Source organism: Tamandua tetradactyla, chromosome 5 (genome assembly GCF_023851605.1).
Source record: "Tamandua tetradactyla isolate mTamTet1 chromosome 5, mTamTet1.pri, whole genome shotgun sequence".
Taxonomy (NCBI): Eukaryota; Metazoa; Chordata; class Mammalia; order Pilosa; family Myrmecophagidae; genus Tamandua; species Tamandua tetradactyla.
Window position 1 is genome coordinate 20,708,895 of NC_135331.1, and position 24,494 is coordinate 20,733,388.

General features: G+C 41.0%; 1 protein-coding gene and 1 pseudogene across 1 annotated transcript in view; both read left to right on the top strand.

Annotated features, from left to right (window-relative positions):
• DYNLL1 (dynein light chain LC8-type 1) overlaps positions 1-24,494 on the top strand; it is a 34,739-nt gene that overhangs the window by 7,052 nt on the left and 3,193 nt on the right. The window lies entirely within an intron of this gene.
• LOC143683728 (heterogeneous nuclear ribonucleoprotein A1-like) lies at positions 18,578-20,080 on the top strand (annotated as a pseudogene).

The following is a 24,494-nucleotide window of genomic DNA, read 5'->3' on the forward strand; positions in this document are numbered from 1 at the left end:
AACCCAGAGCTTATCCCTAAATGTTTCCCACCTGTCACATACCTTGGAAACTTACTTTATATAACAGAGTAAACGAAAACATAAAGGGCAGAAAGGGAGTGGAAAGATTAATGACAGGGCTATGAATGTTTTTGACACAGAAAAAAAAAACCATTTATCTAATAAAATCTTAACTTGTGAAATTTCGTACTAATCAGATTTTTGATGAAAGCAACGATTATGTCATTATATTTTCTTGATGACACCGTCTCAAAGGCAAACATGCTCCTTAAAGGTAAAACACAAATATGGGAAGTATCTGGAGATTTTTTTTTTAGAAGTAAAAAAATTAACTGAGAGCCAAGAATCTTCTAAACCACACATCCCCCAGTGCCACCACATGCACAGAAGCTGAATTTCCTTCTGTCTGCCTGAGGCTTGCTCTCCCCCTCAGCCAGCACTTGTGCTGGGTTTCTGTGAATGTCACATTGAGAAGCATTCCCTGCAGTGAGGCAGCTGGGGAACAGCTCTTTTCTTTACTGGATGGGCCAGGAATTGAACCCTGGTTTCTTGCATGGCAGGGGAGCATCCTACCACTGAACCACCCACATATCCAGGAACAGTTTCTTTTGTTTTTCCATCCTTCTCCTGGGCTGCCCATTTGTGTGGTCAGGGCACACTCCTGGAAGGGGCCCACAGAAGGCCAGGTTTTTTCCCCTCACTGAATGCCAAATGCTTAGACCCCAGCTCCAGAAACCCAGGATTGTGTGTATAACATCTGGGGCGTTGGTGGCTTCCCTCCTCTTCGCCTGCTCAACATTTGTTCATTCTTTCATTCATTCATTCAACTGAATTATTGAGCCATGACTCTGCATACTTCGGTGCTGAGCCCTGGGGATACAGCAGTGAACAAGACCCAAGCTCTGCCCTCACTACCTTCACAGACAACTGAAAAGGCAATTACAATGAACTGAGATATATGCTATAAGAAGTATTGGATTCCCCCAAAACTCTTAACCAGGTTGGAGGGATGTGTCTAGGGAAGACTTTCTGTGGAGAGTGGCTTCTAAACTGAGACCTGAAGAACCAGCTGGTGTTAGCCAGGTAAATGACCTGGAGGAGGATAAGGATTCCAGGAAGAAGGAAAAGCATGTACAAAGAAAGCTGGGAAGGCAGAAGAGTGCCTGATGCTTTGGGAAAGCTAAATAGTTGAGCAGTTAGGGGATGGGGATGGGTGGAGGGCATGGGGAAGCTTCTTTCTTTCTCTATACTTGCAGGTGATGTGCTTGAGATACGCTGATGTAAATCTGAAGCTAGCTGGGTTAAATTATACATGTAAGACCTAAATATTTCAGCTGCTTAGTGGAAATCAGTGTGTGTTGCCTTTACCATACAAATGTTTATTGTATATCCCTGAAAAGGGTGATTGTAAAGGGGACTGACACTTGGGCTGCTAGGAGGCGAGGACCTGAAGGGAATATGATCTCACAGCATCCAAGGGAGAGTTGTGAATAGCAAAAGGGTGCTTGTTTGGAAGCCAGATGCAGAGCAGGACTGAGCAAAACTCCAGGGATCCCTCTTGGGCCTGAAGAAGGGCCTCAGAGAAAGCTGGATTCAAAATGCTAAGAGAGTGTTTTGCCTACCCCTCCTCAGCCTTGGGACCCCAGCTTAGATGTTTCCTACACCAGGGAGTTTTACCTGAACTCCCATCAGGTAGGTCAGGTACCTCCTCTGTGTTCCATGGGTTTTTGTCCTCCCACCCCCTCACCCCTAATCTCAGCACCCAGTGCTGTGATAAGAAACTGTGTGATATTCCCCTGCTTACATGACTATGTCCCTCACTACATGGGTGATCTATGAGCCCAGTACAGGGAGAAAGACATGCAAAAAGTAGCATTAGAGACATGCAAAATGTAGCATTATCTTCTAAGGGTGGGTGGAGCTGGGCAGGACCTTACTAGATAGTAGTTCCAGAGCTCTTACCTGTCTCTGTTGGAGCCTGTGGCTCCCATTGACTCATGCTAACTGGAATTTCCAGACTGAGTAGATGCTGGAATGCCAAGGTATTAATTTATAATAAGAATTACATTCATCAGATAGACTAGATAGTCACTAAAACATTTGAGCCCTCTTTCCCCATAGCTTTTTGGTAATCTTGCATTTTAAACTGTATTTATTGGAATTTAGCAGTGAGTAACATAGATGAGGGCTTTACCTGCTTGAAGGTTACAGTCTAACAGGGACACAAATAATCAAGTTACAATAGGGAAGGATTTAGTCTAAGCAGGCAAGTTACAAATAGGGAAGGATATAGTCTAAGGCTTCCTGGAGAGGTGGTGTCTAAGCAGAGCCTTGAAGGGTGAGTAGCAGTCAGCTGAGACAAAAATTGAGGGGAAGAGCAGGAACAGGGAGAAGGATACGACATGTGCAAAGGAAGGTAGATAGAGGTGAGAGAGCGTGGGGCCTTTTTAGAAATGTAAAGAGGTTCAGCATGTCTGGGACAGACAACGAGATGGTGAGTGGTGAGGGAGGGACGAAGCAGGAGAAGAAGATAAAAGATCCCAGAAGATCAAGTGAAGGTGTTCAGACTTTATCCTGAAAGCAGTGGGGAGCTGCAAAGGGGTTTCAGGCAGGGAAGAGTGATGTGATCACTCTGTGTTTTTAGAAAGCTCTTCCTCCTCTGAAAGCTGGATGCAGAGGGGTCGGTGGAGCCTGGAGTGAAAGCTGGGGTGTATAGCCCAGTTTCCAGGTATGAGGAGGGGATAGGACTTGATACCCAAGATTAGGATGCAAGGCCCTAGGAGGTTAAATAATTTACCTGAAGGTCCCTGTGCTAGTTTAAACTGTTATGTATTTCGAAAACCTGATCCAATCTTGTGGGGCCAGACCAATTATTTTGGGTGGAACATCTGGATTAGGTAGTTTCCATGAAGATGTGACACACTCAATTGTGAGTGACCTTTTGAGTAGATGGAGACATGACTCCGCCCATTCAAGGTGCATCCTGATTAGTTTACTGGAGTCCTTTAAAAGGGGGAGCATTTTAGAGGAAGCTTTGACACAGATGTCTGAAAATGCAGAAGCCCCCAGAGATGCCAGGAACTGAGAGAGCCGACAGAAGCTGGAAAAGAACCAGAGCCCAGCAGATGTCGCCATATGCCTTCCATGGGATGCTAAGCAGATCTACAGGGACTGAGAGAGCCGTTTGAAACAGAAGCTGGGAGAGGATGTAGATTCCAGCCACGTGCCTTCCCATGTGACAGACTTCGGGCTTTCTTCAGAGTCAAGGTATCTTTCTCTGGATGCCTTGGTTTAGACATTGTTGTGGCCTTAAAACTGTAAACTTGTAACTTAATAAATCCCCTTTAGAAAGCCATTCTGTTTCTGGTATATTGCATTCTGGCAGCATTAGCAAAACAAAATGGATTTTAGCAGGTTGATTACATCCATCATGAAAGGGGCAGTGATTTTTTTCTAACTGAAATAGGCACATACTCTGGATATAGGTTAGCCTTCCCTGCACATGATGCTTCTGCCAAAACTACCATCCGTGTAGTTACGGAATTCCTTATCCACCATCATGGTATCTCACACAGCATTACTTCTGATCAAGCAAATGAAGTCTGATAATGAGCACATGCTCATGGAATTCTCTGGTCTTACCATGTTCCACATCATCCAGAGGCAGCTGGGTTAATAGAACGGTGGAATGACCTTTTGAAGACCCAATTACAGCACCAACTAGGTGGCAGTACCTTGCAGAGCTGGGGCACTGTTCTCCAGGAACTTGTGTATGCTGTGAATTGGTGTCCACTCTATGGTGCTGTTTCTCCCATAGCCAGGATTCACGGGTCCAGGAATCAAGGGGTGGAAATGAGAGTGGTACCACTCACTATCACCCCTAGTGATCCACTAGAAAAATTTTTGCTTCCTGTCCCTGAAACTTTAAGCTCTATTGTTCTACAGGTCTTAGTTCCGGAAGGAAGAGTCTCCTACCAGGAGACACAATAATGATTCCATTGAAGTGGAAGTTAAGACTAACACTTGGCCACTTTGGGCTTCTCATGTCTCTAAACCAATAGGCAAAGAAGGGGATTACTGTACTGGCTGGGGTGATTGGTCCTGACTATTAAGGGAAAATAGGATCTTAATTACACAGTGGAGGTAAAGAAGAATTTTCCTGGAATACAGGAGATACTCTAGGGCCTCTCTTTCTACTACCATGCCCTGTGGTTAAAGTCAATGGAAAACTGCAACAAACCAATCCAGGCAGGACTACTAATGACCCAGAAACATCAGGAATGAAGGTTTGGGTCACCCTACCAAGTGAAGAACCATGGCCAACTGAAGTGCTTGCTGTGGGTAAAGGGAACATAGAATGGGTAGTGGAAAACGTAGTGATAAATATGAACTACAACCACGTGACTAGTTACAGAAATGAGGACTCTGATGGTATGAATATTTCCTCTCTGTTTTGTTATGAGTATGTTTGTATTTGTACATAAAGCAAATATCTTTTCTTCTTATCATATGCCGTGTTATATTGTTCATGTTACAGTATTTAAGTTATAGGATATCAGGTTTAAGAGCAAATCTTACCTAAGGATTTGCACCCTATTCTAGGGAGATGTGGTACATTTCTGTATGTACACAGGACAGTTGAGTATTGTTAGGCAAAACATATGTCTATTACTGTGTTCTATTTAGAGAGTAAGTGTGGTTTAAGGCAATGTGTATAGCTGCCAAGTTGACAAGGGGTGTGATTAGGTTCAGGGTGTCAACTTGGCCAGGTGTTGATGCCCAGTTGTCTGGTCAGGCAAGCATCAGCCTAATCATTGCTGCAAGGATATTTTGTGGCTAGTTAATAAACCAGGAAGCTGGTTTATTAAATCATCAGTCAGTTGATTGCATCTGCGACTGATTATATCTACAATCAACTAAGGGTGTGTCATCCACAAGAGAGAATCCAATCAGTTGAAGAATTATAAGGGAGAAGAGAGAATTTTCACTACTTCTTCAGCCAGCCAGCCTCTCTTGTAAAGTTCATCGAGGAACTTCATCGGAATTGCCAGCTTTGTGGCCTGCCCTGTGGATTTTGGACTCTTGCATCCCTATGGTTCTTGAGACCCTTTTTATAAATCTCATGTTTACAGATATCTCCTATTGGTTCTGTTTCTCTAGAGAACCCTGACTTAGTAAGCTTTTCAGTGGTGCCCAGGCCTGTGTGAGCCAAATCTAGAATTTTCCTCCAAGTTCTTGCCTCTGAAAGGCCTAATTCTCCCTCATTGCTCCTTTTTCTCCCTCAGTATTTTTGCCAGTTTATTTTTCTAAATATTCTGCAATCATTTTATCAAGTTCTGAATGGCATTCAGTTGCTATTTTAATCAGAGTGTTGTTAAACATGTTAATTGACATGGGAAAATTTTTCATTTTTTATATCTTTAGCCTTCCTACCCAGAAGCTGGACCTCTTTCATTTATTCTTGTCTTTATTTCTCCTATTTGTGTGTGTGTTTTTTTGTTTTGTTTTGCTTTGTTTGTTTGCATGGGCATGCACCGGGAATTGAACCCAGATCTCTAGCACTGCAGGCGAGAACTCTGTTTGCTGAGCCACCATGGTCTGCCCCCATTTGTGGTTTTTAACTTTTGTTTTTGAAATCTGTGTATCCAGCACTGTACCCAATCATTCCCTATGTATTTCTGCTACTGTAAATGGAACCTTTTTTCTTTCCTTCTGTCATAGAGAATTTAACCTCTTTTGACTGAATTTCCTTATTAAATTGATACTTTTTTTTGACCATTTCTTTAGGCTTTCTCTTATCATAGCAAATAGTGATCATTCTTATTTCTTCCTTTCTGACATCAATATGTGTGTATGTGTATGCCTTATTGTAGTGCATCATTTTCTAATCCATGCCATATTTAGCACTGACTTTACTTCTACATCTTATGTAACAGTGTTCTAACATAGAATCTACACACAGCCAGTGCTTGATCCGTGTTTCTGAAAGACTGTTGTTCCCTGTACCACCAGTGGCTGAGAACAACCCCAGCAGTCATAGGTCTACTAGTGCGTCTGGGCTGTGGCCTGGTGTGTGGGCTGCATTTCTCTTAAATATTCCTCAGTTAGATCCCTGGCAGTTCATATTCTTTTGGCAAATGAGTCAAAGGAAAAAGAGAGAACATTCCCTGCACTCCTCCAACTATACTGTATTCTCCAGGGGCGGGGTCAGGGCAGTCTGCTCCTTGTGCCAACATCAAACTTCTGTTTTGTCTAAAACTGCCCCTTTTCTCCTAACCCCCCCCATCCCCCCATTTCTACTTAGGATAAAGTACTGATTCTTTAACGTGGCGGGTGGATCTAGCTTTATCTACCCATTCTCCAGCTTTATCTACCCCCACCCATGCTTGCACCTCACCTTCCAGCCACCCAGAACTTCTGTGTTCCAAGAACATGCCACCTTCTTCTTCCTCAGGGCCCTTGTGCTTGCTGTTCCCTTTGCCTGCAGTGCTTTTCCCAGAAAAGGATGGCTCTTTTCATCCCTTAGGGTCTCAATTTAAATGACACTACCTTGGAGAAAACTTCCCTGGTCACTCTAGGTAAAGATATTCTTCCCATTGATTCTCCATCACAGCTCCCAGTGATATCCCTCATGTCCTAGGAATGGCCTACACTTTTTTTTTTTTTTTTTTTTTTGACATGGGCAGGCACCGGGAATCAAACCCAGGTCTTCAGCATGGCAGGCGAGAACTTTGCCTGCTGAGCCATCATGGCCCACCCAGGCCTACACTTTTTGGCTTTTATTTTATTGATTGTACCATCTTGCAAACTCCATTGAGGACAGGGGCCTGTATGTCTTGTTCGTAATTGTGTACCCTTTGCCTAGACCAGTGTCTGACACATTAAGAGGTTCTAGTTAAATATTTTTAAATTGAATTGACTTTCCCCCAGTCTCCAAGGTTATGAAGTTCAAGGTCATCTGAAAAACTCTCCCTCAGTCCCAAAAAGCTCAGTTTATTGCCAAGTCTTCTTGCCTATCTCACCCCATGCTATTGCTTTTAAACCCCCTTAGATCAGCTCCTCATGCACTCCTGACTGATTGCTCATTGGTCCCCTCCCTGCCTTAATGAAGAAAGATGCTGATTTCCAAACAGTAACCTGGGGCCACATACTTTTTCTGTATTTTCTCATTTTGCCCTCTTGGCAATCTTGTGAGGTGGTTCCCATTCTATAGATGATCTATAGATGAGGCTCCTAGAAGAGAAGCTTACACAAAGTCACTGAGTCAGTGGTAGAATACAGAAAGGGGTGCTGTATAGTGGTTTAAGGTAGTTTCAACCCTTCAAGGTGATATATTTTTTGCAGGAGAAATTGGTTATAGGTACAAATTTAAAAACCTGTGTAATCTTTTACCCATGAATTCTATGCCTGAGAATTCATTCTTTAGAAACACTTCCCAAAAAGCACAAAGCTATATATTTCATAAAATATATCATAGCATTCTTTTTATAGCAAAATATTAGGAAAAAAGATAACCCTGAAGCCTAAATGGTACTATGCAGTGGAACATTACACATCCTACTTTGTTTTTTTTATCCAGCATTTTTTGAGTGCCTATGATACATTCACTCCTAGGCACTGAGCATATGGCAGAAACAAAGTCTCTGCCTTCTTGTAACTTACATTCCAGATGACTAACAGATGACTACACAAATAACAAAATTTGCCTGTTGGTAGGAAGTGCTGTGATGAAAGAAATCAGCGTATAGAATAGGTAATCTGGGGATGGGATTAAGGGGCTATAAAGAGTGCAAAAACTTTTACAACTTCTAACACCAATTATAAAAGTTGCAAAAACTTGCAGCTTCTGCAAATACTGCAGTACTCTTCAAAACCCCCACCAAAACAATTCAATTCTGACTAAATACCCAGAGTTAGGCCAGATCCTCAGATTAAGGACAGTTCTCTACAAGATTGCTCTTCAGACAGTGACCACAAGCTTGGAGGCCCTGGGTCACCCACACTTCTGACCAACTGGCCACAAATTCGGGTGTACTCACCACCTCCTCAGTCTCAATAATTTGCTGAACAACTCATAGAACTTACTGAAAGCACTATACTTACAATGATAGTTTTATTATCGTAAAAGGATACAAATAAGAAGTAGCCAAAAGCAGAGATGCACAGGGCGAGATCTGGGAGAGTCTCAGGTGGAGTCAATACTCATCACCTTCTAGGCCCAGGGACTTATTTTATTACTCACAGAAGCTCACCTGAGCTTCAAGTGTCCAGCATTTATATAGGGTTTCATTTGGTTGACATGATTGGTGGAATCAGTGCCCACATGGTTGAGCGTAATCTCCAACCCCACTCCTAGGTCAGGGAAGTCAGGCTGGCATGATGTATATAACCCCCTGTAATCATATGATTGTAATTGGCCTTTCTGGTTGGCCAATCCCCTACCCTAAGACTACAAGTGTGATTGGCCCCACCCTATCATTCTCTTAGCATATGGACTATCAGGGTCCATCATGAATAACAAAGACCACACCTATCACAGGAAATTTCAAGGATATAAGAACTACCTCCCCAAGAACTGGGGGCAAAGATCAATCAAGTTTTTATTATAATACAGGGGCACTACATTAATGCTGGCTGTTTCTGGAAGGTAGCATTTGAACAGAGAACTTCAGGGGGCTTGGAGGCCATGGTAAAGATTTGCAACAAGTACTAGAAGTCCCTGCTGATACTGTTGGGCAAGAAAAGAAATAAAAGGCATATAGGTTGGAAAGGAAGGAAAATATTCTTTATTCTCAGACAACATGAGTGTAGGTATAGAAAACCTTTAAGAATCTACCAGATGAAAAAAGAAAAAACAAAAAACCAAAACTCCTAGAATAGGGGAGTTTAACAAAGTCACAGGATACAAGGTCTATATACAAAAAAGTCAGTTATTGTCCTATATACTAGCAATAAACAATTGGAATTTGAAAAAAAATTACAATAGCTCAAAAAAATGAAGTACATAGTTATAACTCTCTACAAAATATGTGCAGGATTTGTATGCTGGAAAACAAAAAATGCTGATGAAAGAAATCAAGGAAGATTTAAATAAATTAAAAGATATTCCATGTTCATGTATTGGAAGACTCGTTAAGATGCCAGTTGCCGATCTATAGATTCAATGCACTCTCAATCAAAATTTCAGTGAACTTTTTTTGTTGCTGTAGACAAACTGATTCTCAAAGGTACATGGAAAGGCAAAGACAGAATAGCTAAAACAACTCTGAAAAAGTAGGAAAAAAAATCAAAGGACCACATTACCCAATTTCAGGATGTATTATAAAGCTTCAGTAATCTAGAAAATAGTATTGGCAAAAGCTTAGATTAATAGAACAGAATAGAAAGCCCAGAAATAGACCCACACAAATATAGTCAACTGATTTTTGCCAAAACTGCAAAAGCAATTCAATGGAAAAAGGATAATTTTTTCAGGACTTCATTTGGAAAGCTATTGGAAGTTTTTGAGTGGACGTACAATGACTTGGACTTTAAAAGGCTCAATCTGGCTGCTCAGTGGAGAAAAGACTAGGCTAGCAAAGGTGGGCATGGAAAGACCTGTTGGATCCTAGAGTATTAGTGTAGGTAGAAGATGATGGTGGCTTGACCTAGGGTTGTTACAACGGAGGTGGTGAGATACAGTCAATTGGAGATATAGTTCATGGATTGGATGTGAGATGGGAAGGATATACAAGAATCAAGGAAAACTTCTAGATTTCTGTGTGAACCTCTGGAGGAAGGAGTTGCTATTTATGGTTGTCATAGTTTCCTAGGGCTACAAGAACAACAAACCACAAACTGGATGGCTTGAAACAACAGAAATTTATTGACTCAAAGTTCTGGAGGCTAAGAGTTTGAAATCAAGATGTCAGCAGGGACACAATCCAGGTGAAACCTATAGGGATGAATCCTTCCTTGCTTCTTCTAGCTTCAGTACAGTGTTTGCCAGAAATCCTTGGTATGTCTACAATCTTTGTAGATGTATCACTACAATCTCTAATTCCTCCATCTTAATGGCCTTCTCCCCTGTGTCTGTCTATGTCTGTATGCAAATTTCTTCTTATTAAAAGACATCAGTCATATTAGAGTAGTGCCCACTCTAATCCAGTTTGGCCTCATTTTAACCAATCACAATTTTCAAAGACTTTAGTTCCAAATAAGATCACACTCATGGAACCAGTGGTTAGAGCTTGAATATATCTTTTTTTGAGACACGATTCAACCCATAACAACAGTGATGAGGCAGACAATAGGAGAAACAGGTTTAGGGTCAAAGCAAGTTTGTTTTGGACATGTTAGGTTTGAGAAGTCTATTAGACATCCCAGTGTATTCTGAGAAAGACTTGGAAATATAGGATGTGAGTTCAGGAAAGAAGTCAGGGGTAGAAATACAGATTTGGGAATCGTGAACATATAGATGGTATTTAAAGTCGTGAAAAAAGGAGACTACCAAGGGAATTTGAGAAGCAATCGAAAGATTGCGGCTTGGAACACTCCCTTATATAGAGATGAGGAAGAAGAGAGGAATCAATAAAATTGATGAAATTGAGGAGGAGCCAGTGATGTAGGAGGAAAACCAGGAGAATGTGGAAATGAGTTTCAGAGAGGGAGAGAGGAACTGGGACAAATAGGTCAAAGAAGGGCACTGAGAACTGACCACTGGAATTAGCAGCTCAGTGATCACTGTTGAGCCTGATGAGTCATTTCAGTGCAGTGGTTTCAAGAGAGAATGGGTGGAGAGGAATCAGAGATAGTGAATATAGACAATTCTTTGAAAGAGACCAGAGATGGGGCGGTAGCTCAAGGAGAACATGTAGTCAAGAGAGACATTTTTAAAATGGAGAAATTTATAACATGTCTATATACTGATGAGAATAATCCACTCTACGGGAAAATGGATGATGCAGGAGAAGAGACAATCGAGGGAATGAGAGGAAATAGAAGCAGTGCCGAGGAGATGGTCTTATGTAGAGGCTAGAACAGTTCATGCATAGTAACTGGAAGGGAGGTAGTGTGTGCGTAGAAATGCAGGTGGGTGGGTAGATGTGGTGGTGAGAATGTCTGGAAGTTCATTAAAAGACCTATAAATCATGACAGGGAAAACCCAGAATGATCCCATTTTGGTAAAAAGAAAAATATATAAGTTGTTATATGCAGGAAAAAAAAAATCTAATTGTAACTAGTTATCTTTGAGTTGTGAGATTACCGAGAACTTTGTTATCTAGATTCTAAATTTTTGCAGTGTTTGAGGGAATAAATAACGATCACCTATTATTTCTAGAAGTAGAACAAAACAAAGATTATTTTTAATTTAGAAGGATGTTCATCAGAATAAAGCATTGCTATAATACAGAAAAACTGGAAACAACCTAAGTGTTCAATGGTAAGGGATTGTTTCAAAAAGTTATAGACAGACTATTAAGAAGCTATTAAAAGTTGTGGTAGAAGGCATTTTCATGACATGGAAAAATTTTCACAATATATTGTGAAGCAAAAGAAAAAGACAGGTATAAGATGATATATACAATTTGATAGGCTTCATATGAATATGGATATATATATATACATGGGCATAGAAAAGAACGAGGTATATATAGGGCAAAATATTAACAATGTTTATCTTGTACAGTTCATATTTTAAATTTTGTTTGTGTATTTCTATATCTTCTACCATGTGCATTTATTTTTGTAATTTTTTATAAAAAGTGGATGCCAGGAAAGAAAATAATTGGTTAGAAACCCTGTAAATATTTCACACATGCTATGGTTGTGACATCGAGTGTGAGAACAGCTGTAGTCAGCTGCACTAAGTACATTATTTTACTTTATTGCTTGGCAGTAAAGGACCCATAAATCTGAAGGCTGATTTATATGAACTCACATGGAAAATGGCATTTTGAACCACAGAGCCACCTGGCACCCCTGCTAATGAAATAATATCTTTGGAGCTCTGGGGGAGAAGCAGCTCCTGGAGGAAACAGATTTTTATGTCCAGGCTTAAGCTGTGGCTTTCTTATCCCCAGATGACCAGTTTGCAGGTTCCAAGGGTCCTGTTCTTGCTGTTCTGTTTTCAACTTCTTCGCATCTCCCCTCCTGTTGCCTCCCACCCCACCCCACCACTGCGCTCCCCAGGAGAACTAGGGCTCTGCAAACAGACATTTAAAATGGAGGAAATGAGAAACTGAGGTTCCCTTGATCCACTTTCCTCAGTGACTCTCAGGTGATGGCCTCAGAACAGAGTCCATGTGTCTTAATCTGGCTCAGAGGGCCTAGAAAGTCTGGCTGCTGTCCAGCTGTCCAGCCTGCACACTCACCCAGATCACTACTCTGTATCCAAGTTGGACTTCCTTCAGCTGTCCACCTCCTTTCAGTCCTGGGGCCTTTGAGCATGCTATTTCTTCCATCCTAAACATTCCCTATGCCCTCAGCCCCACCCCCACCCCCACCTCTCTGTAGCCTAGTTTCTTGCTCTTTTAGGTTGCTTTCTAGGAAGTCATTCCCTGCCTCCCAGGCTAGAAAAGAGCCCTCCACTAATAACTGTCATAACAGCCTAAACTTCTCCATCATTGCATTTATCACAACTGTGATCACATGATTATGAGTCTTTGTTCAATGACTGCTTCCCCCCACACTCACAAAATGTAAATTCCATTACGGCAGGAGTTGCTTGCTCCCTTTTATGTCCCTCATCCCTAGATTGGGGCTTTGTGCCAAGTAGGTGCTCCACAAATATCTGGAGAAATAATGAGTAAGTGACTAAGAGACAGGGTAAGAGCTCTCGAGATTCAGCCTCTCAATGGCCAAAGCACTTAGACAGGAACAGTGAAGTACATAGTGAAGCTTCTCTTGGGCAGGTGTTAGGGAACCTAGATACCTAGAACCTAGTTCAGGGCCTGGCCCAGTGGTAAATGCTGAGAGAATGTGGCTAGCTGAATAAGCATTCCCTTTTCCATCATATGTACTCCTCCCTCAGTGATCTCATCCAGTCCCATGGCTTTAAATGTCATCTCTAAGGTGATGACTCCACAAATTATAGCTCCAGCCTGGACCTCTTCCCAGAAGTCATTTACCTTCTTGAATTATTTTGAAATTTCAAACTTACAGGACGTTTGCAAAAATAATGCAAAACCCATAACATAGATCTCCAACACCCCTCCCCCTCCCCAGATAACCAGATTCACCAACTCATTTTGTTACATTTGCCATATTCTATTTCCTAAGCATTTGAGAATAGGTTATATATATCATGTTTCTTGAACGCTTAATACTTCATATTTCTCAAGAACAAGGATATCACTTCTATATCTTATGTACAGTTATCAAGTTCAAGAAATTTCACATTGATATAAAGCTTAAGGTCTATATTCCAATTTTTCATGTGTCCCAATAATATCCTTTTGGGCATTTTCTCCTCCATTATCAGATCCATGGAATACATGTATTACATTCAATTGTCATTGTCTCTTTAGTGTCTTCCTGTACCCATTATGCATTAACTCCCCATTCCTACTTCCCTCACCCCTGGTAACCTGTACTCTACTTTCTGTCTCTATGAGTTAACATATTCTAGTTATTTCATATAAATGCAATCATATATGTCACTTTACGTCTGACTTATTTCATTCAATCTGAGGTATACATGGTTCATCCATGTTGTCACATGTATCAGAACTTCATTCCTTTTCATAGCTGAATAATATTCCATTGTATGTATAGACCATATTTTGTTATCCATTCGTCTGTTGATGGATATTTGGGATGATTCCACCTTTTGACTATTATGAATAATGCTGTTGTGAACATTGATTTACAGGTATCTAAGTCCCTGCTTTCCAATTTTTTGGCTCTGTACCTAGAAGTGAGATTGCTGGGTCACACAGTAGTTCTATGTTTAACTTTTGAGGAACTGCCAAATTGTTTTCTAGAGGGTGGCACCATTTTACGTTCCGACCAACAATGTACTAAGGTTCTTATTTCTCTGCATCCTTGTCAGCACTTATTTTAAGTTCTTTCAATAATGCCCACTTTAGTGGAGATGAGGTGGTGTTTTGAGGTTATGATTTCCATTTCCCTAATGGTTAATGATGTTGAGCATCTTTTTGCATGCTTATTTGGCTATTTATATATCTCCTTGGGAGAAATGTCTATTCAAGTCTTTTGCTCATTTTTTAAATTGTCTTCTTGTGGTTGAGATGTAGTTCTTTGTTCTTTATGTGTTCTGGATGTTAACCCTTTTCAGATATATAGTTTCTGAATATTTTCTTCCATTCTGGTGATTGTCTTTTCATTTTCTTTATGACAAATATTTTTTATTTTGATGGAAGTCCAATTTATTATTTCTTTTGTTGCTCATGATTTTTGATGTAAAGTTTAAGGAACCATTGACTAAGACAAGGTCTTAAACATATTTCCCTGTTCTAATAGTTTTATAGATTTAGTTTTTATATTTAGGTTGTTGATTCATTTTGAGTTCATTTTTGTGTACCCTGAGGCACGGTTCCACTCTCATTCTTTTGTATGTGGATATCCAGTTTGCCCAGCATCATTTATTGAAGAGACTATTCTTTCCCTGTTGAGCAGACTTGGCAGCTGTGTTAGTTTGAAAGTGTACTTTACCTCAGAAAAGCCATGTCCTTTAATCCTGATTCCATATTGTAGAGTGGAAATCTTTTTTATTAGATTATCTCCACAGAGATGTGGCATACCCAATTGTGAGTATGGCCTTTTGTTTTTAGATGGAGATATGACTCCGCCCATTCAAGGTGGGTTTGATTCGTTTACTGGATTCCTTTAAAAGGGGAAACATTTTGAAGAAGGCTCAGAAACAGATACTTGGAGAACAGTTGCTTCAGAGCTGACAGAGAGAGCAGATACCAAGATCCAGGCAGAGCCCAGCAGACGTCACTATGTGCCTTCCCATGAGATGCTAAGAAAGCCAGAACTCAGAGTTGTGTCCTGGAGGAACTAAGTGAAGGCCCACAGATGCTTAGAGAGGAAACTACTGGCATCAGAAGTGGAAGAAATGAACCGGGAACAAGGACTAGCATATGCTAGTCACATGCCTTCCCAGTTCAGCCTTCCTTTGGGCCAAGGTATCTTTCTCTGGATGCCTTAGTTTGGACATATTTATAGCCTTAGAACTGTAAACTTCTAATGTATTAAATTCCTTTTATAAAAGCCATTCTGTTTCTGGTATATTGCATTGTGGCAGATTTAGCAAACTAATACTGCATCCTTGTTAAAAATCAATTGACCACAGATGTGTAGGTTTATGTCTGTCCCATCAAATCTATTCCATTGGTCTATAAGTCCATCCTGCGCTACAGTTGCATATTTGACACACCCAATTGGAATGTCTAATAGGCATCACAAACTTGACATGGCTTGAACAGAACTTTTTGGCTCCTCTGCCAGCCTTCCCCATCTCAGTCCATTCTTCTCATTGTTCAGGCAACAAGTCCTGGAGTCATTCCTGACTTCTCTCTTTCCCTCACACCCTGGACACCCTGCATCAATTCATCAGCGGATCTGTTAGCTCCACTTTCAGAATATACTCAGTCCACCATGTAGTCAGGTCATCAAGTCTTGGCTCAAATGTACCTTTCCAGAGAGGCCTTTCTCAAAATTTCTATTTAAAACAATACCCTTCTCCCTGTCACTCTTGGTTTGCTTGTTCTACTTTATTTTACTTATCAAGTTTTACATATTTTTCTTGTTTATTATCTGTATACTCCTGCTAGAATATAAATTCCACGGCAAAGGGATTTTGCCTGTTTTGTTCTCTTGTGTATTCCAAGCACTCAGAACAGTGCCTGGCATCTAATTCTCCTTTAAAAATTTTCAGAAATCATGAATGAAGATTTGAATAAACTCTTGAGTTCTGATGAGTCAGATTTTCTCCCAGTGAACCAGAATGGAGATACCAAAAGTTAGATACCAACTACCTGTCCCTTTGTCTGGGCCCTAAAATAATTGAGTGTTAACTGGGAACCAATTTACATGCAATTAAACGGTGACAACCGCTTTGCATACAATTAAACAGTGACACTGAGATCACCTAGTGAATCAGAGGGTGCTTATTGGCTCCTAGAATAGTACACCAACACTGCTTCTAGTCTATAATCTGTGTTATTGGACATTCTATCCCTTTACCTGTAAGTAGCTCTAACTTCCTTGTGACCTTTACAGGGGGGTGTGAAGTTGGGATCTCTGACATTTGGACTTAGGCCAGATTGTTTAGGTCTGGGGCTCTCAACCAGAGAGCACTTTCACCTTCCAGAGGATTTTTGGCAATGTCTGGAGACATTTTCATTGTTACAGTTTGGGAAGGTGGGATATGGTGGTATTGGGTAGAGGCCAGGGATGCTGTTGAAATCCTACAATGCAAAGGACAGTCCCCATCACAAAAGAATGTCCAGTCCCAAATGTCAATAGTGCTGAGGTTGAGAAAGCCTGGTTTAGGGTAACACTAATGATAACTGATAACTGCCATTATTGACCATTGCCATGTGTCAAGTCCTGTACTATGTACTTTAACATACTATTTTGTTTAATCTGCAAATCATCCCTGAGAAACAAGGACTATTACAATCCGCATTTTATAAAAGAGGAACAGGCTCAGTGAGATAGACTCACTAGCCTAAGCTTATTTACCATAGTAAGGGACAGATGCAGGATACACACCCAGGTCTGGTAGGTCTCAAAGCCTGTACGCTCAACCTCTGGTTTGGGTTACTGTACCCACTAATTAAATTGGGAGCAAGGCCTCCTTGGATGTGCTTGACTTTATGTGCCGCCCCATAGACTGGAGGCTAAGCAATGAGCATCAGAAATGTCTGTTTACTCTGGCCGTGCTTGGCTATTGGCCCAAGGGGAGGTTTTTTCTCCTCAAGTTGTCTCTGTCTGGCCTCACTCTCCCCGCACTGCAGTACAGAATTTGGCTCCTAAGCTGAGCAACCCTGCCAGCCTTATGCTAGAGCCAGTCCTTCTCCATAGGAAGGACCCTTCCTGGTTCAGACCAAAGCATTCCTCATACTCCTAAGGACACTTATTTCTGCACAGGGGTACCTGAATCAACTCTCCAACTCTTGGGCCTCCAAGATCATATCTGCTTACATTTCTTTTTTCTGATAAGGGAGGGCTGGAGCTGCTGGGTGGGTGACAGAATCCATGGCCCAAGGAAGAGCTTTAGGACCTGGAAAATCTTGAGAAGTGATTGCTGGACAGGGCTGGGAACAGTTGGATTGTAGGCCAGTGGCAGGGTGGAGGCGGAACAGGTTGTCCTCCTTTTTGGCCTATTTGTGGCAGAGCTCCAGGACCTGAAGGGAATCCATTAGTCTGCTTGTGAATGACAAGTCTGAGAAGGGCTTTATGAAGCTCCTGGGAAAATCTGATGGCTATAGTCCCCTTTTGTTTATGGCGAACAGGACTGGTTTTCCATTTATTGTAAAGTCTGGGTAAAAGTAATTGTGCCCAGGGAAGGAAGATCAGGACAGTCAAGAATCAATCTAGGGCCAAGTTTGGGGGCATTCCTTGCTGAGAAAGCAAGGCTGAATTAGTCTGAAATATCCATGCATCCAGCATTTATTTAGGGAGCTTCGACCAGGGCCAGCTTAGAGGCTGTTTCCACCCTGTGGGACTGCACACTCAACAGACCCGTGTTCAAATCCCAGCTCTGACACTTTGTAGCAGTGTGACTTTAGGCAAAGAATTACATCTCGCTATACCTCAGTTTCCTCATCTGTATAATGGGAAACTAACAGTTCTTACCTTATAGAACTGTTGTGAGAAGTCAATGAGATAATGTGTCCAAAATGCCTGGCATGGAGTATGGACTCACATAACAACAATATCTACAATTTATCATACCTTGGCCACATCTTTAGATGTATTATTTAATACAATCATTGCCACAACCCTAAAATGAAGTATCTCCTTTTAAGATCAGGAAACTGTACCTCAGAGAGGTTAACTAACTTGCAGGAGATCACACAGCTTAGATTTTCCCAGGTCTGTCTTATTCTAAAGCCTATGTTCTCAGAAATACTGCCTTCTTCTGTGATAACAAGAGAAAATGCAGGTTTTCAGGCTGAGAAGAGTCTTAAAAAATTGGCAACTAGGCGTGGAATAGAGTTGCCCAAATATGTGTTGCTATGGCACCCAAAGTGGGCCCGTTTAGTCAGACCTGGTAAGGAATTCCCCAGGCTCTCAATTCATTCTTGGAATTTGGGTTATTCTAGAGCAGTTGTTCTTTATCTTTCTTGGGTTCTGAACCCCTTCATGAATCCAATATAAATTATGTATCCCCTCCTGGGAAAATGCCCATAGGTACGGAACACATTTTGTGTGCAATTCCAGGGGGCTTGTGCAACCTTTGAAATCTACCTGTGGGCATCCATTTAAGAACCTTCCTTTAGGAAGCTAGTCCCCACATTTCATTAGGTGTGTCCAAGATCACTTTAGTGATAATGGACAACAAACTTTTATGTTTTAATATTTATTTATACTTTTGTTTATGGCAAATGGGACTGGTTTTCCATTTATGGTAATGATAGAAATGTTTTTAAAAAATACATTCACTTACAAAATTTACTTAAAAAATAAAAGAAGACTAATTAAAGAAAAATATTAAGTAAATAATAGAGGTAGGGTATAGATATGGCAAAAATCATGAGAATGATTTAGGAAACTTCTCTGAGGTATCTACTTGGGGAAGTCATAATGGTTTTTCTTGAGGTGATCTGAAATTCCAGAGCACCCTGGAAATGAGTTATTCTTAACTCTTTGTATGCTAGTTTGAAACTGCCATGTATCCCCAAAAAGCCGTGTTCTCTTAATCTTAATCCAGTCTTGTGGGGGTAGACCTCTTGTTGAATGGGACCTTTTGATTGGTTGTTTCCATGGAAATGTGAACCATCCAGTTGTGGGTGGGACCACTGATTAGTTGGAGTTGTGACCCCATCTAATCAAGGTGGGTCTTAATTAGTTTACTGGAGTCCTTAAAAGAGCCCACACATTTTCTCTTTTCTGCCTGTGGCCGCTGCTGAGGAAGCGTCGTTGAAGTCTTTCCTCTCACTGCCGTCATGTCCAAGTTAGAGTCTCCTAAAGAGTCTGAACAGCTGCGGAAGCTCTTCATTGGAGGGTTAAAGCTTTGAAACAACCAATGAGAGTCTGAGGAGCCATTTGAGCGATGAGGAACACTCACAGACTGTGTGGTAATGAGAGATCCAAACACCAAACTCTCCCAATGCTTTGGATTTGTCACCTATGCCACTGTGGAGGAGGTGGATGCAGCCATGAATGCAAAGCCTCATAAAGTGGATGGAAGAGTTGTGGAACCAAAGAGGGCTGTCTCAAGAGAAGACTCTCAAAGGCGAGGTGCCCACTTAACTGTGAAAAAGATCTTTGTTGGTGGCATTAAAGAAGACACTGAAGAGCATCACCTAAGAGACTATTTTGAGCAGTATGGGAAAATTGAAGTAATTGAAATCATGACTGACCGAGGCAGTGGCAAGAAGAGAGGCTTTGCTTTTGTAACCTTTGACGACCATGACTCGGTGGATAAGATTATCATTCAGAAATACCATACTCTGAATGGCCACAACTGTGAAGGAAAGCCCTGTCTAAATAAGAGATGGCCAGTGCTTCATCCAGCCAAAGAGGTTGAAGTGGTTCTGGAAATTTTGCTGGTGGTCATGGAGGTGGTTTTGGTGGGAATGACAACTTTGGTCGTGGAGGAAACTTCAGTGGTCGTGATGGCTTTGGTGGTAGCCAAGGTGGTGATTGGTATAGTGGCAGTGGGGATGGCTATAATGGATTTAGTAATGATGGAAGCAATTTTGGAGGTGGTGGAAGCTTCAATGATTTTGGCAATTACAACAATCAGTCTTCAAATTTTGGACCCATGAAGGGAGGAAATTTTGGAGGCAGAAGTTCTGACATTTATGGTGGTGGAGGCCAATACTTTGCCAAACCATGAAACCAAGTTGGCTATGGTGGTTCCAGCAGCAGCAGTAGTTTCGGCAGTGGCAGAAGGTTTTAATTCTAGAAATCAAAGCTTAGCAGGAGAGGAGAGCCAGAGAAGTGACAGGGAAGCTACAGGTTACAAAAGATTTGTGAACTCAGCCAAGCACAGTGGTGGCAGGGCCTAGCTGCTACAAAGAAGGCATGTTTTAGACAATACTCGTGTGTATGGGTAAAAGAACCCGAGGATTGTATTTGTGACTAATATATTGTATAATAGGTTATTTTAGTTTCTGTTCTGTGGAAAATGTAAAGCATTCCAACAAAGAGTTTTAATGTAGTTTTTTTTTTGCACCCATGCTGTTGATTGCTAAATGTAATAGTCTGGTCCTGATGCTAAATAAATGTGTCTTAAAAAAAAAAAATAGAGGGCAGGCCACGGTGGCTCAGCAGGTAGAGTTCTTGCCTGCCATGCCGAAGACCATGCAAAAAAAAAAAGGAGCCCAAGGAGCCCACACAGAGAGCAGACACAGATGTTTGGAGATGCAGAAGAAGCCAGAAGTTAAGAGACCCATTTGAAACAGAAACTGGAAGGGAAGGACAGCAGATGTCATCACGTGCCTTCCCATGTGACACAGAAATTCCAGACAGAGAAAATTGGCTTTTCTTCAGAAAGACCTCTTGTTGGGTGCCTTAATTTGGACATTTTCATGGCCTTAGAATTGTAACTTGTAACTTAAATCCCCTTTATAAAAGCTAATCCATTTCTGGTATATTGCATTCCAAGCAGCTTTAGCAAACCAACACACTCTAAATCTGTTTGCATAGTTCTGAACAACTAATAATGCTATTGAGCCCCCACTTTTTTCCTTTTTCCCCATGGAATCTCCTGAGTGTCTGTGATGAGCTAAACTTGCTCATGCCAGTCAAAAACTGCATCCAAAACCGTACCAAATATTGTCTTCAGGCAGCTCTAAGTAGAGGAATTTTGGAGTTGTACCCATTTATTTAGCAAACATTTAGTGCCAAGTAGTGTAGGCTATGCTCCATTCCCTTCCAGAAAGCATGAAATCCTTGCATCCAAGGATCAGTCAATGTATCTGATGTGATGGAAAGAGTACTAGATCCAGAGTAGAATCTGGGACTTAAGAAGCTGGCTCTATATCTAACTTACTGTATGCTCATGGATAGGTACTTCTCTTCCCTAAGTACGTTTTCTGATTATAAAAAGAGAGTGTTTAACGGTATCAGAGGTTGCAAACTGGAGGCCAGTGGCCATATTTAAATTGTACAGTGTTTTTAAAAATGAATTTGTGGCCAAATTTTAAAATGAGGACATTTCTCATTAAAAAACAAAAAACCAGATTTTGGGCATCTCTCAAAAATTGGAAGATTTAGCAACACTAGGCCACCATTCCCAACTGGCACCTTTACAGGGGGTTCTTCTGTTTGCCAGTCTGTACCACTCCCTATTGTCCCACTAGCCCACCTCACTCATTGTTACCTGCCTCCCTGTATCTCTAAAATCTCTTCAACCCCCCGAATCTATGTTAACAGAAAAATTAGGTTATTGCTGGTAAGATGATCCTTGAGGATGGGATTGTAATTTATTTTAGGTACATATTTTGAGCATCCAAATGAGGGAAATACAACTCTCTGACAATCCGGGGATAGCTGTTGGCTACTGCTATGGGAAGAACAGATAGAAAATGAGAGACAATTTTGCAGAAATGTCTGAGACAGGAAAGTAAAAGGCAGAAAAGTTTTGGTTCCCAGAAACAATACCTCCCTTACATGGTCTTTGAGGATAAACATAGGTCAGAAAGCCAAAGGTTTCTGACAGTATCCTTATTACACATCTAAAGAGAATAATTAGGGTCAAGAGAAATACAAGAGAAGCTATACAACTCAGAAGATGCCAGGGAAGTGCGGGTGCCATAAATGGGGAAAAACTTATAATCATTTATTAAAGTAAATCCTATTATCTATTAGAAAATCTTATAATCCCATTTCAAATTCCTTTTCTTCAAATTTATAAATAAGAAAAAGGCAAACTTGTCTACTTAGCTACATGTATTAAGATAATACTGAGGTTAAGAGACTGATACTAGGGTCATCCCAACCTGGAATTTAGTTATTTATTAACAGTGTAACCTAGGGAAAGTCAATCTCCTAATCTGAAAAGTGGGGATTTTGGTACCTGTTATTTTTTTTTCAATTCAATGCATATTTCTTGAACACCTACTATGTGCTACGTAGTGAAATAGATGTTGAAGATGTAGCAGTGAACAAGAGGAAATAAAAGAGTTGAAGAGAGTAACTGAACGGTGGTGGTAGAGGACAAGTAGAGGTGGGAGTTCAGGATAGATGACATTTGACCAGAAATTTAAATCAGGAGGAAAGGGGTCCCAGGCACAGCTGTTGTGAGGAATAACTGAGCTGGTTAAAGCAAAGCACTTAACTTGGTGGTAATCAACCACTCAATAAGCAGCTGTTATTCTTATTACCTCATCCACTTCAAGTACTCTCAGCAATTCCTATTTGAACAAGGTGAAGTCTTCGGAGCCACAGATCAGAGACAGAAAAGGCCCCCAAGAAGATATTCATCTGATATTATCAGTAGATACCACAGCTCTGAATCTTAGACCCAACCCAGGTAGAAGTACTAACCCAGGTTCACTGCTATTGCCAATCCTTCTTAGCAGAGACACCATGTTAAACTCCTCAAATACTTTGGAAACATGGAGCTGGGAAGAGCCTCTCAATTAGATATATTTGAGATGCACATGTTGTACCAGCAGTTCTTTTTAGTCTGCTTTGATGCATCTCTTTGGAGCTTTGTGCCTCTGTCTGGTCAAACTGTAAGAACTCTTGGTTAGTGAGAGTAGATGGTTAAGAAGAAAAATGCATAAATGTAAATAGGAAACCTTCAGTTATGTGATTGACCTGAGAACTTATTTGGTTTATGGAGTTTCAAAAATACATTATAGATATTAAAATATTGGTTGTTCAAAACCTTGCTATGGCCCTTGGGAAAATTCCAGTGGCGGCCACTGAGATAATTATTATTGCTAATAGTCACTGAGCACTTACTATGTGCCAGGAATTATGCTAAGAATTTTAAATGTATTAGCTCATATAATAGTCCGAACATGCCTACAAAAAAGTTCCAAGGTTTGCAAAAAAACATCTACCGATTTCCACTAGCTTCTGACACAAACTGCACAAACTTCAGTTCAATTCCGACCTAACTACCCGGAGTTAGACCAGACTCCAGAAGATTGCCCTTCAGACACCAGCCATGAGCTTGCTAAAACGACTCCTAGAACTCACTGAAAGTACTATACCTACGATTACAGTTTACTATATTGAACAACCAATATAGTAAAAGGATACTTAATAAGAGGCAGTCAAATGAAATAGACACATAGGGCAAGATCTGGGAGGGTCTCAAACACAGGCTTCCACCTACTCTCACTCTCTAGGCACAGACATAGATCTTGGAAGCTCACCCCAGCTTCCATTGTCCAGGTGTACACAAGACTTCATTACTTAGGCATGACTGATGGAATCAGTGCCAATACGGTTGAATTCAATCTCCAGCCCCCTAATCAAATGGTTGTGTTTTTTTTGGTGCGGCTAGCCCCTATCCTGAAGCTATAGGTGTGACTATAGGTCCCATCCTGCCATCTCCTTAGCATATGAATTATCCTGGACCACCAAGAGTAACAGAAGACATGCCTATCACAGGATTTACAAAAAATTCAGAGGTTCAATCCTAGAAGTTGTTTTGCCAGGTCATATGGTAATTCTATATTTAACTTTCAGAGGAACTTCAAACTATCTTCCACAGCAGCTGCACAATTTTACATTGCCACTAGCAGTGTAAGCAATGAGTGTTCCTATTCCTCTGGATCCTCTCTACACACGTAATTTTCTTTTTCTTTTTTTTTTTTTTAATAGTAACCATTCTAGTGCGTGTGAAATGGTATCTTATTGAGGTTTTGATTTGCATTTCTTTGATGGCTAATTATATTGAACACCTTTTCCTGTGCTTTTTGGCAAACTTCTCTAATAAAAACAAAAGGATTCAGAGGTTCCCTCCCTAGGAACTGCGGACTAAAGCCAGCCAATTTTTTTAGTGGCTTCCTCTTATAATTATTCCCTCTTTATAGATAAGAAAACTGAGGTTCAAATAGCTAGTAAATGAAAATGCTGGGATTTAAATCCATATCTGAGCCCACACCAAGACAGCTTTTTTAACCACTTGGTGGTTAGTTTTCCTAAACCAGGGAAGACACCTCTAAGGACTGCTTTTCCCATTTAAAGACACTCCAACCCTAGAGATAAATCCCCAACCAAGAGACTATCCCATACTGGAAAGGGCGCTTCACTTGAGCAAGAAAAGCCCCACCCTGTACACACCCCATTCCCAGGGATCAACACTCTTTAATCCTTTTAAAGGAGACATGCATTGCCTGGCAGAGGGACTC